The 9605-nt window shown below is 44.0% G+C and overlaps 1 non-coding gene across 1 annotated transcript; it reads left to right on the top strand.

Moving 5' to 3' along the window:
• Window positions 1-2116: 2116 nt before the first annotated feature.
• trnaw-cca (transfer RNA tryptophan (anticodon CCA)) lies at window positions 2117-2188 on the top strand. The gene has a single exon. It is a non-coding gene; the product is annotated as a tRNA-Trp (tRNA).
• Window positions 2189-9605: the final 7417 nt, after the last annotated feature.

Here is a 9605-nt window from a genome sequence, read left to right as displayed (position 1 = left end):
AAGTGCAAGGAGACATGGGTGTCCTTGTGCACCAGTCGCTGAAGGTAAGCATGCAGGTGCAGCAGGTGGTTAAGATGGCAAATGGTATGTTGGCCTTCATAGCGAGAGAATTTGAGTACAGGAGCAAGGATGTCTTGCTGTAGTTGTTCAGGGCCTTGGTGAGACCACACCTTGAGTATTCTGTGCCGTTTTGGTCGCCTTATCTGAGGAAGGATGTTCTTGCCATGTAGAGAATGCAGCGAAGATTCACCAGACTGATACCTGGGATGGCAGGAATGACGTATGAGGAGAGATTGGATCGATTAGGCATACATTTGCTGGTGTTTAGAAGAATGGGAGGGGATCTCATTGAAACTTATAAAATTCTAACAGGACTAGACAGACTAGATGCAGGTAGGATGTTCCCGATGGCGGGGGAGTCCAGAACCAGGGGTCACAGTCTAAGGATAAGGACTAAGCCATTTAGGACTGAGCTGAGGAGGAATTTCTTCACCCAGAGAACGTTGAACCTGTGGAATTCTCTGCCACACAGGGAAGTTGAGGCCAATTCATTAAGTATATTCAAGAAGGAGTTGGATATATTTCTTCAGGCTAAAGGGATCAAGTGATATGGGGATAAAGCAGGGACAGGGTACTGAATTTGGATCATCAGCCATGATCTCATTAAATGGCGGAGCAGGATCGAGAGGCCGAATGGCCTACACCTGCTCCTATCTTCTATGTATCTATGTTCAACATGGAGGAGTACTGATTCATCAGCTGAGGGAGAGCAGTATGTGGTAATCAGCTGGAGGTTTCCTTGACCATGCTAGACCCCTCCTGATTTTGAACACATCTATCAAATCTCATCGCTATCTTCTCTACTCTGAGGAGAACAACGAAAACGTCTCAATCTATAAACCTAACTGAAGTCCCTCATCCCCTGAAACAAGCTTGTAAATCTTTTCTGCCTTCACATTCTTCCTGAAATGTTGTGCCCAGAATCCTCCAGCTGAGGCCTAACCAATGATATATAAAGGCTCAGTATTACTTCCTTGATTTTGTACTCGATGCCTCTATTAATAAAGCCAAGGATCCCGTGTGCTTTTTAACAGCCTTCTTAACTTGTCCCGCCACATTCAGAGATAGATATTTACACCCCCAGGTCTCTCTGTTCCTGCACCCGATTTAAAATTGTATCATTTAGTTTGTATTGCCTCAGTTCAATCATCCCACCAAAATGGATCACTTCACACATCTGCTATGTCTCTGCCCATTTCATTATTTACGACAGTTCTGAGTTTCCTGTCATCTGCAGACTTTGATATTTTGCCCAGTATACCCAAGTCCAGGTAATTAATGTATATGAGAAAGAGCATTGGTCCTAATACCGACCCCTGGGGAACAACACTGTATATTTCCCTCCAGTCTGAAAAATAACCGTTCACCACTATTTACAACTGACACACGTGCACAGCATCGTACTCATTCTATAAACACCCATTTTATATATAAACACCACACACATATACATAACAACAACAACAACTTGCATTTATGTAGCACCTTTAAAGTAGTAAAACGTCCAAAGGCGCTTCACAGGAGCGATTATCAGACAGAATTTGACACCGAGCCACATAAGGAGATATTAGGACAGGTGACCAAAAGCTTGGTCAAAGTGGTAGATTTTAAGGAGCGTCTTAAAGGAGGAAAGAGAGGCGGAGATGTTTGGGAGGGAATTCCAGAGCTTAGGGCCTCGGCTCACACACACAGTTTATATTTTTACACAGCCTTGTTTGCAGTTATGAATATTGCTTCCAGCCGCAAGTTTAATTGTTTTTCAGAAGCTGCTCGACCAGTTGTGTATTTGGAGCAGTTTCCCAGTTTATTTCCCTGTGATGTGATGATTGTGGTGGCTCGGTGTGTGTAATTGGATTTGCTGCAGTCCGCCGGCTGCAGGTGGTGAAAGCGGGCGTGAGACGGTGAGTGACAGGTGAGCGCTGCTTCTGATGCTGTCTGACACCCGGGGGACTCGAGTGGGCGGGGATTATAAAGCCCGTTCATTACTCCAAGGCAGGAGAAATGAAACAGTGTTTGATGAACGTGTATATATACAAACATCGCTTGTTGCAGTGTGGAGCTCGTGGCGCAACGGTACCGTGTCTGACTCCAGATCAGAAGGCTGCGTGTTCAAATCACGTCGAGTTCATCGTTTTTTTGGATAATCCCGTAATTAATATTTTCTTTGCTGTTTCACGATAACCAGACCCTTGCTCTAAAGTCTGTCTCACTGTTTCCCCAGTGTCAGGGAGTGAAGCGCCTGATGCCCTCATGTATTTAATTTTACTATTCACAAATACAGTTATTCGTTCAAAGTCAACCTGCAGGTGGCCACACATAGAATAAACAGAGCCAGAGAGACAGACAGAATCGGGAAACACCGGGAAATCGGCAAGAGATATTGACAAGCAGATGTTTCCGAGACCAGAACCTGTCATCATTGATGAAGAACTGGATCCGGTCCCAAAAACTATCAGCACAGAGCTGGATATACTGGGTTTATAAAGATTGCTGATATTGCCAGCCCACCTGTCCTCTCTTGGCACTTGGTTCTACCCATAGCCCTGAATAAAGAAGGTAATGACCTGGGGAGTGGATTACCTGAAGAAACTGAAGATGAGAACTCTACTTCTCAGATTGCTGGAAAGATGCCATAGTTTTGTGTCTAAAAGCGCTTTGCGATCAGAACATTGCCTGAAGCCCTGTGGTTAATGAAAGGGCTTTTGATGCTTGATTTTCTTACACACCTTGGAATTCAGGAGAACCTGGTTCATGGTTTGCAGGACAAGTTAAACCCCTGGAGCGGAGCCACCAGGCACCTGGCTGCAAGCAGCGACAAAGACGTTCAAAGTGATCAGACCCGGCGAGCTCAGTTGCCAGAGTGTGAGACTCTTAATTTCAATGTTCGTTAGTTCGAACCCCACGTTGGGCGAAAGCATTTTGATAAACTTTATGTTGCTTTCACGGGAAAGCATCATTAATTAACCAATAATCTTCTTTTGCACAATGAAAGAAATGCTAACAGTGGTAGAGTCGATAGTTCAATAATTTGTACCGTTGCCCATATCTCATTATACACACTGAACTTTAGGAGTCTGGTTTAAAAATGGTCACTGCTGATGACACCAGGAATCTGGGGAGCTTTGGTCAAATTTAACAGGACCGGTTATTTCTACCGTGCACAGAAAATAGAATCAGTAGTGAACATAAAATCCCATTGTGCTGAATTTCAGATTCAACGCAATCAGCTGAGAAATAAAGTGAAATTAATTTACAGTGAAAAGATTTGGAAGTAAGTGTTACTCGTATTTCTGCCTTTAATTCAAGTTTGTGGCGTCTGACTCCCTTTCAGGTCTCTGACTAAGAAAGGAGGGGCTTGACGTTGACCAGACTGCACGGGCCCTGATATATGTGAGCTCATCCTTTATATTGAGTTGTTTCCCACTTTTTTTTATTGGTGTCAGCTTCAGCTCAGCGGTTACTTCGCTACTACCTGTTTAAATTTAAGCACTGTCTTACCGCGGGCGCTGCCTAGCGTTTGTATTGTCAGTTTCAATCCTCTTTTACATCGAAACACATTGTAACCGTGATTTTAATTTAGCAGTGTGAAATTTTTCTAGGACAACTTTAAACGATTCATAACCGATTCCTTTCAACACTTTGACCCGGGTTCGATTCCCGGTTAGGGAATTAATTTTGATATCACCGTTTTTAATTAATTAATGCGAAGTAACTTTATTAAATTAATAACATGCATCTAATGTGATAAAATAAGAATTGATTTAATAACCATTATTGAACCAATAACTTCCTTTTGCAGAATGAAATACATTAAAATATGCTTACTGAGGGACAGTCGAAATACAGTGAATTTTTTTGCTCTTGCATGTGCTGAACTTTTAACCCATATCTCATTTTACACATCGTATTTTAGGAGAATGCTTTCAAATGTTCATTGCTTGTGAGAGCAGGGATCTGGGGCAACTTCTGTTAAATTAAACAGGACCGGCTATTTCACAGAAAAAAAAATTCTCTGCCAATGTTTTCAGATCATAGACTGACCGACCTTTCTTAGTGGATGACTTGACATTTGCCCACATTGACCTCCATTAATCCCATTTCAGGGGAGATTTAAGAGAGTTGTTCAAAATTATGGGGGAAACAGTTTCCACTGGCAGGAGTGTCAGCAGGGCTATGGGGGAAGAGCAGCGGAGTGGGACTATTTGGATAGCTCTTTCAAAGGTACAACATCAATTGTTCATTTTAATCTGCGACTGAGAGATTTTTGTTAACCAAAGGTATTTAGGGATAATTCAAGTCAGTAAGACCCTTCATAATTGTTTCAATCATCATTAATCAACCCACAACATTGTGTTGCTCACTGCAGGAATTAATAACACGTTTACTGGGTGACAGACAAACTGCGATAACTTATTATAGAATCATAGAACCAGACAGCACAGAAGGAGGCCATTCGGCCCATAGTGCCTGTGCCTCTTTGAAAGAGCGATCCAATTATTCCCACTGCCCTGCTCTTTTCCCAAAGCCCTGCAAGTGTTTCTTTTTCAATTTCCTTCCCCTTTGAAAGTTAATATTGAATCTGCTTCCACCACCATGTCAGGCAGAAAAATATTGACGTTAATATTATCCGAGGCCCATTTCACACAGTAATTTCCATGCTTTGCATGTCATGAATTTGTTCCCTTCTCATTTTACACACTTTATTTTAGCAGTTTGCTCTGCAAACCATGAACCAGGTTCTCCTGAATTCCAAGGTGTGTAAGGAAATCTAGCTCACCTGTCAGTCACTGTCTCTGGCCCACTTTCACCACCTGCTGCCGGCGGACTGCAGCAAATCCAATTACACACACCGAGCCCCCACAATCATCACATCACAGGGAAATAAACTGGGAAACTGCTCAAAATACACAACAGGTCGAGCAGCTTCTGAACAACAATTCAACTTGCTGCGTATGGACAATAATCAGAACCGTGAACCAGGCCGTGTAAAAATAAAAACAGTGTCATAGAATCATAGATTCAACATTAACTTTCAAAAGGGAAATGTAGTTGAAAAAGAAACACTTGCAGGGCTATGGGGAAAGAGCAGGGCAGTGGGACTCATTGAATAGTTCTTTCAAAGAGCTGGCACAGGCACGATGGGGCTTAATGGGTTCCTTCTGTGCTGTCTGATTCTACAAAAATGTTACTAAAGTTTGACTCTCACCTGGAAAACATGTTAGCATTCCCTTCAGTGTGCAACAACAAGCAGTGGGTCGATTAAGAGAATTATTAAGTGTCTAACAGACTTGGATTATTTTATTAAACAGTTTTGTAAGAACCAATGGGTCGCGGCGATGAGAGCGCCGAATCCTAACCACTAGACCACCAGGGAACACTTGTACAAACTGCAATATCTCGCAGATCCTTGCTCGCTTACTACCAGCAGATCAAACCGTATTTTAGTTTTGGTCACCTTACCTGTTGAAGGATATACTTGCCTTAGATGGGGTGTGAGATGCTTCACTAGACTGATTCCTGCAATGAGAGGTCTGTCCTATGAGGAGCGATTGAGTAGATTGGGCCTATACTCTCCGGAGTTTAGAAGAACGAGAGGTGATCTCAGTGAATCATACAATCATACAGCTACTTATGCAACTGCCTTTTGAAAACCACGATTGAATCTGCCTCCAGCACCCTTTCAGGCAGTGCATTCCAGATCCTACGATCGATAACCGTAAACCAAGTCTGACAGTGGCACAGTAATTAGTGAGGATAGGAGCAGAAAATTGCAAAGGGACATTGATTGAGTGGGAAAACTGGAGGCATCTGATTCAGAAGATTCGGGGGCGACCTGGAAATTCGACAGTTTAATGACTTTAAAAGGAACATTTTTAACTTGTGCAGTTTCGGTCAGAGAAATGGCAGTGAAAGGAAATAAATCCAGAATCTGGAATTCAGCATTTCACCTTCTCGCTGAACAGTTCTTTCTGGATGTTTAGCTAAGCAGAGGTTTCCGTAGTGTAGCGGTTTATCATGTTCACCTCACAGGCGAAAAGTCTCGGGCTCGATCCTGGGGGGAAACATTATGTTCTAGAAATGGTGCCCGGTTCAAACTGAAAATAAACCTTTCCTATTGCAATTTAATAAATATGAACAATGGAAGAAAACATATTGTAATTAAATATGAATAAAATAAAATATTTCATAGAGGCTGTACTTTATCTGATCCCGGACCATTCTTCACAGACTCAACCACAGCACAGATACTGACAGTGTTCCTCCCTCACTCCCGTTTCCTGCCCTGATGGTGCAGAAAGCCTCTCTCAAAGCTGCACATTCGACTGGTTTCAGTGGATCCGCGGGAGATCTTTAAAGGATCCTGCAGCGTCCCCTCGGATAATAACCATAATAACCATAGATCGTCACCATATTTCACACACCGCATCAACCCCGCCCATTTCAGTCGAAGTCGTCTTAATTTCCACCAAGCAACCTCCCTAGCACTGAAAATTAACTTTTATAAGTGTGGAATCCCATTCCTTCAGATATAAATTGTCCTGCTTTTTGTAGACAGGACATACTTGGGCAATTTTCCACACAGGGAAAGAAACTCGTCCCTGGGGGTTCACCTGGAGCAAGATCCAATATCATTCATCCCGTCCTGGAGCGGAACCGGGGGCATTTCGGGCGTAAGGCGAGCGTGATAATTGCAACAGTCCCAAAACCTCTGCTCAGTTTGTCAGCCGCAAGTCAGAAGGCTGTGGTAAGGGAGAAGGTGACCCGCTGACTCACCTCTCTGCACTGATTGAGATTGTGTCGTTTCTCCGTCAAACAACATCACTTCTGTTGCACACTAAAAACTCTCAATCCTTCTCCTCCGCTCGCTTTCTATTCAAGTAATTGGACAATGAATCAATATTAAGTTTCCCTCGGGCTTCTGCTGGTGGATTTACTGATAAACCGGGGAATTGAGAGGAAACTGGAGCACAGGCAGGGTCCTTGCGACAGACCAGTCAGGCTAGCCCAGTCGTTGCAGTTTAGGATACTTCATCCCGATGGTGGGGAGTTTGCGTTTTAAATTTTTGGGCTGATTTTAAAGGCGTTTCCCAGCTCGGTCAATGAGTGTTTCATATAAATGCGATGCAATAAAATAAGAAAATCTCTCCTTGATTCCGGAATCTTCTCTCTCTCCAGCTGCCCGCTGCTAAAGATTGAACTGACTTTAATTTCACCTTGGCTCGGGGTCAGTGCGGCTCAGTGGGACTTCGGCCCGTCTCTCCCTTCACAACCCAAGTATGTCCTGTCTACAAAAAGCAGGACAAATCCGACCCGGCCAATTACCGTCCCATCAGTCTACTCTCAATCGTCAGCAAAGTGATGGAAGGTGCCGTCGACAGTGCTATCAAGCAGCACTTACTCAGCAATAACCTACTAATCGACGCCCAGTTTGGGTTCCGCCAGGGCCACTCAGCTCCTGACCTCATTACAGCCTTGGTCCAAACATGGACAAAAGGGCTGAACTCAAGTGGTGAGGTGAGAGTGACTGCCCTTGACATCAAGGCAGCATTTGATCGAGTGTGGCATCAAGGAGCCCTAGCAAAACTGAAGTCAATGGGAATCAAGGGGAAAACGCTCCATTGGTTGGAATCATACCTAGCACAAAGGAAGTTGGCCGTGGTTGTTGGAGGTCATTCATCTCAATCACATGACATCACTGCAGGAGTTCCTCAGGGCAGTGTCCTAGGCCCATCCATAGAAACATATAAGATAGGAGCAGGAGTGGGCCATTCGGCCCTTCGAGCCTGCTCCGCCATTCAATGAGAGCATGGCTGATCATTCAAATTCAGTACCCTGTCCCTGCCTTCTCCCCATATCCCTTGATCCCTTTAGCCTTAAGAAATATATCCAACTATTTTTTGAATATATTTAATGAACTGGCCTCCACCGCCCTCTCTGGCATAGAATTCCACAGATTCACCACTCTCTGGGTGAAGAAATTCCTCCTCATTTCAGTCCTAAATGGCTTACCCCTTATGCTTAGACTATGACCCCTGGTTCTGGACTCCCCGGCCATCATAAATATCCTTCCTGCATCTAGTCTGTCCAGGCCTGACAGAATTTTATAGGTTTCGATGAGATCCCCTCTCAATCTTCTAAACTGCAGTGAGTATAATCCCAATGGACACAATCTCTCCTCATACGTCATTCCTGCCATCCCAGGTATCAGCCTGGTGAATCTTCGCTGCACTCCTTCCATGGCAAGAACGTCCTTCCTCAGGTAAGATGACCAAAACTGCACACAATACTCAAGGTGTGGTCTCGCCAAGGCCCTGTACAACTGTAGCAAGACATGCTTGTTCCTGTACTCGAACCCTCTTGCTACAAAGGCCAGCATACCATTTGCCTTCTTAACCGCCTGCTGCACCTGCATGCTTACCTTCAGCGACTGGTGCACAAGAACACCCAGGTCTCTTTGCACTTCCCCTTCTCCCAATCTATTGCCATTCAAATAATAATCTGCCTTCCTGTTTTTGCCTCCAAAGTGGATAACCTCACATTTATCCACATTATAGTGCATTTGCCATGTTTCTGCCCAATCACCCAATCTGCCCAAATCGTACTGGAGTTTCACGACATCCTCCTCACAGCTTACCCTCCCACCCAGCTTTGTGTCATCTGCAAATTTGGAGATATTACATCCAATTCCCTCGTCCAGATCATTAATATATATTGTGAACAGCTGGGGTCCTCGGACCGATCCTTGCGGTACCCCACTAGTCACTGCCTGCCACTTGGAAAACGACCCATTTATTCCAACTCTTTGCTTTCTGTCCGCCAACCAGTTCTCTACCCAAGTCAATACCTTGACCCCAATCCCATGTGCCTTAATTTTGTACGCTAATCTCTTATGTGGGACCTTATCGAAAGCCTTCTGAAAGTCCAAATACACCACATCCACTGGTTCTCCCTTATCTATTTTACCAGTTACATCCTCAAAAATTTTCAGTAGATTAGTCAAGCATGGTTTACCTTTTGGAAATCCATGCTGACTTTGTCCGATCCTGTCACTGCTTACCAAGTGCTCTGCTATTACATGTTTTATAATAGATTCTAGCATTTTCCCCACTACCGATGTCAGGCTTACTGGTCTATAATTCCCCGCTTTTTCTCTACCACCTTTTTTGAATAGCTGGGTAAAATTAGCTACCCTCCAATCCATGGGTACTGTTCCAGAGTCTATCGATTCCTGGAAGATGATCAGCAATGCATCTACAATTTCTAGGGCCACTTCCTTAAGTACCCTGGGATGTAGATTATCAGGCCCTGGGGATTTATCGGCCTTCAGTCCCATCAATTTTCCTAACACCATTTCCCTACAAATACTGATTTCTTTCAGTTCCACCCTTTCATCAGGCCCTATGCTCCCTGGCATCTCTGGGAGGTTATTTGTGTCCTCCTTTGTGAAGACAGAACCAAAGTATGAATTTAGTTGGTCTGCCATTTCTTTGTTTCCCATTATACATTCCCCTGATTGTGACTGTTAGGGACCTACGCTTGACTTC

Source organism: Somniosus microcephalus, unplaced genomic scaffold (assembly GCF_052327205.1).
Source record: "Somniosus microcephalus isolate GS21.2 unplaced genomic scaffold, FLI_Smic_1.0 unresolved_chr4, whole genome shotgun sequence".
In the NCBI taxonomy this organism is placed as follows: domain Eukaryota; kingdom Metazoa; phylum Chordata; class Chondrichthyes; order Squaliformes; family Somniosidae; genus Somniosus; species Somniosus microcephalus.
This window is presented reverse-complemented; position numbering and strand designations above follow the sequence as displayed.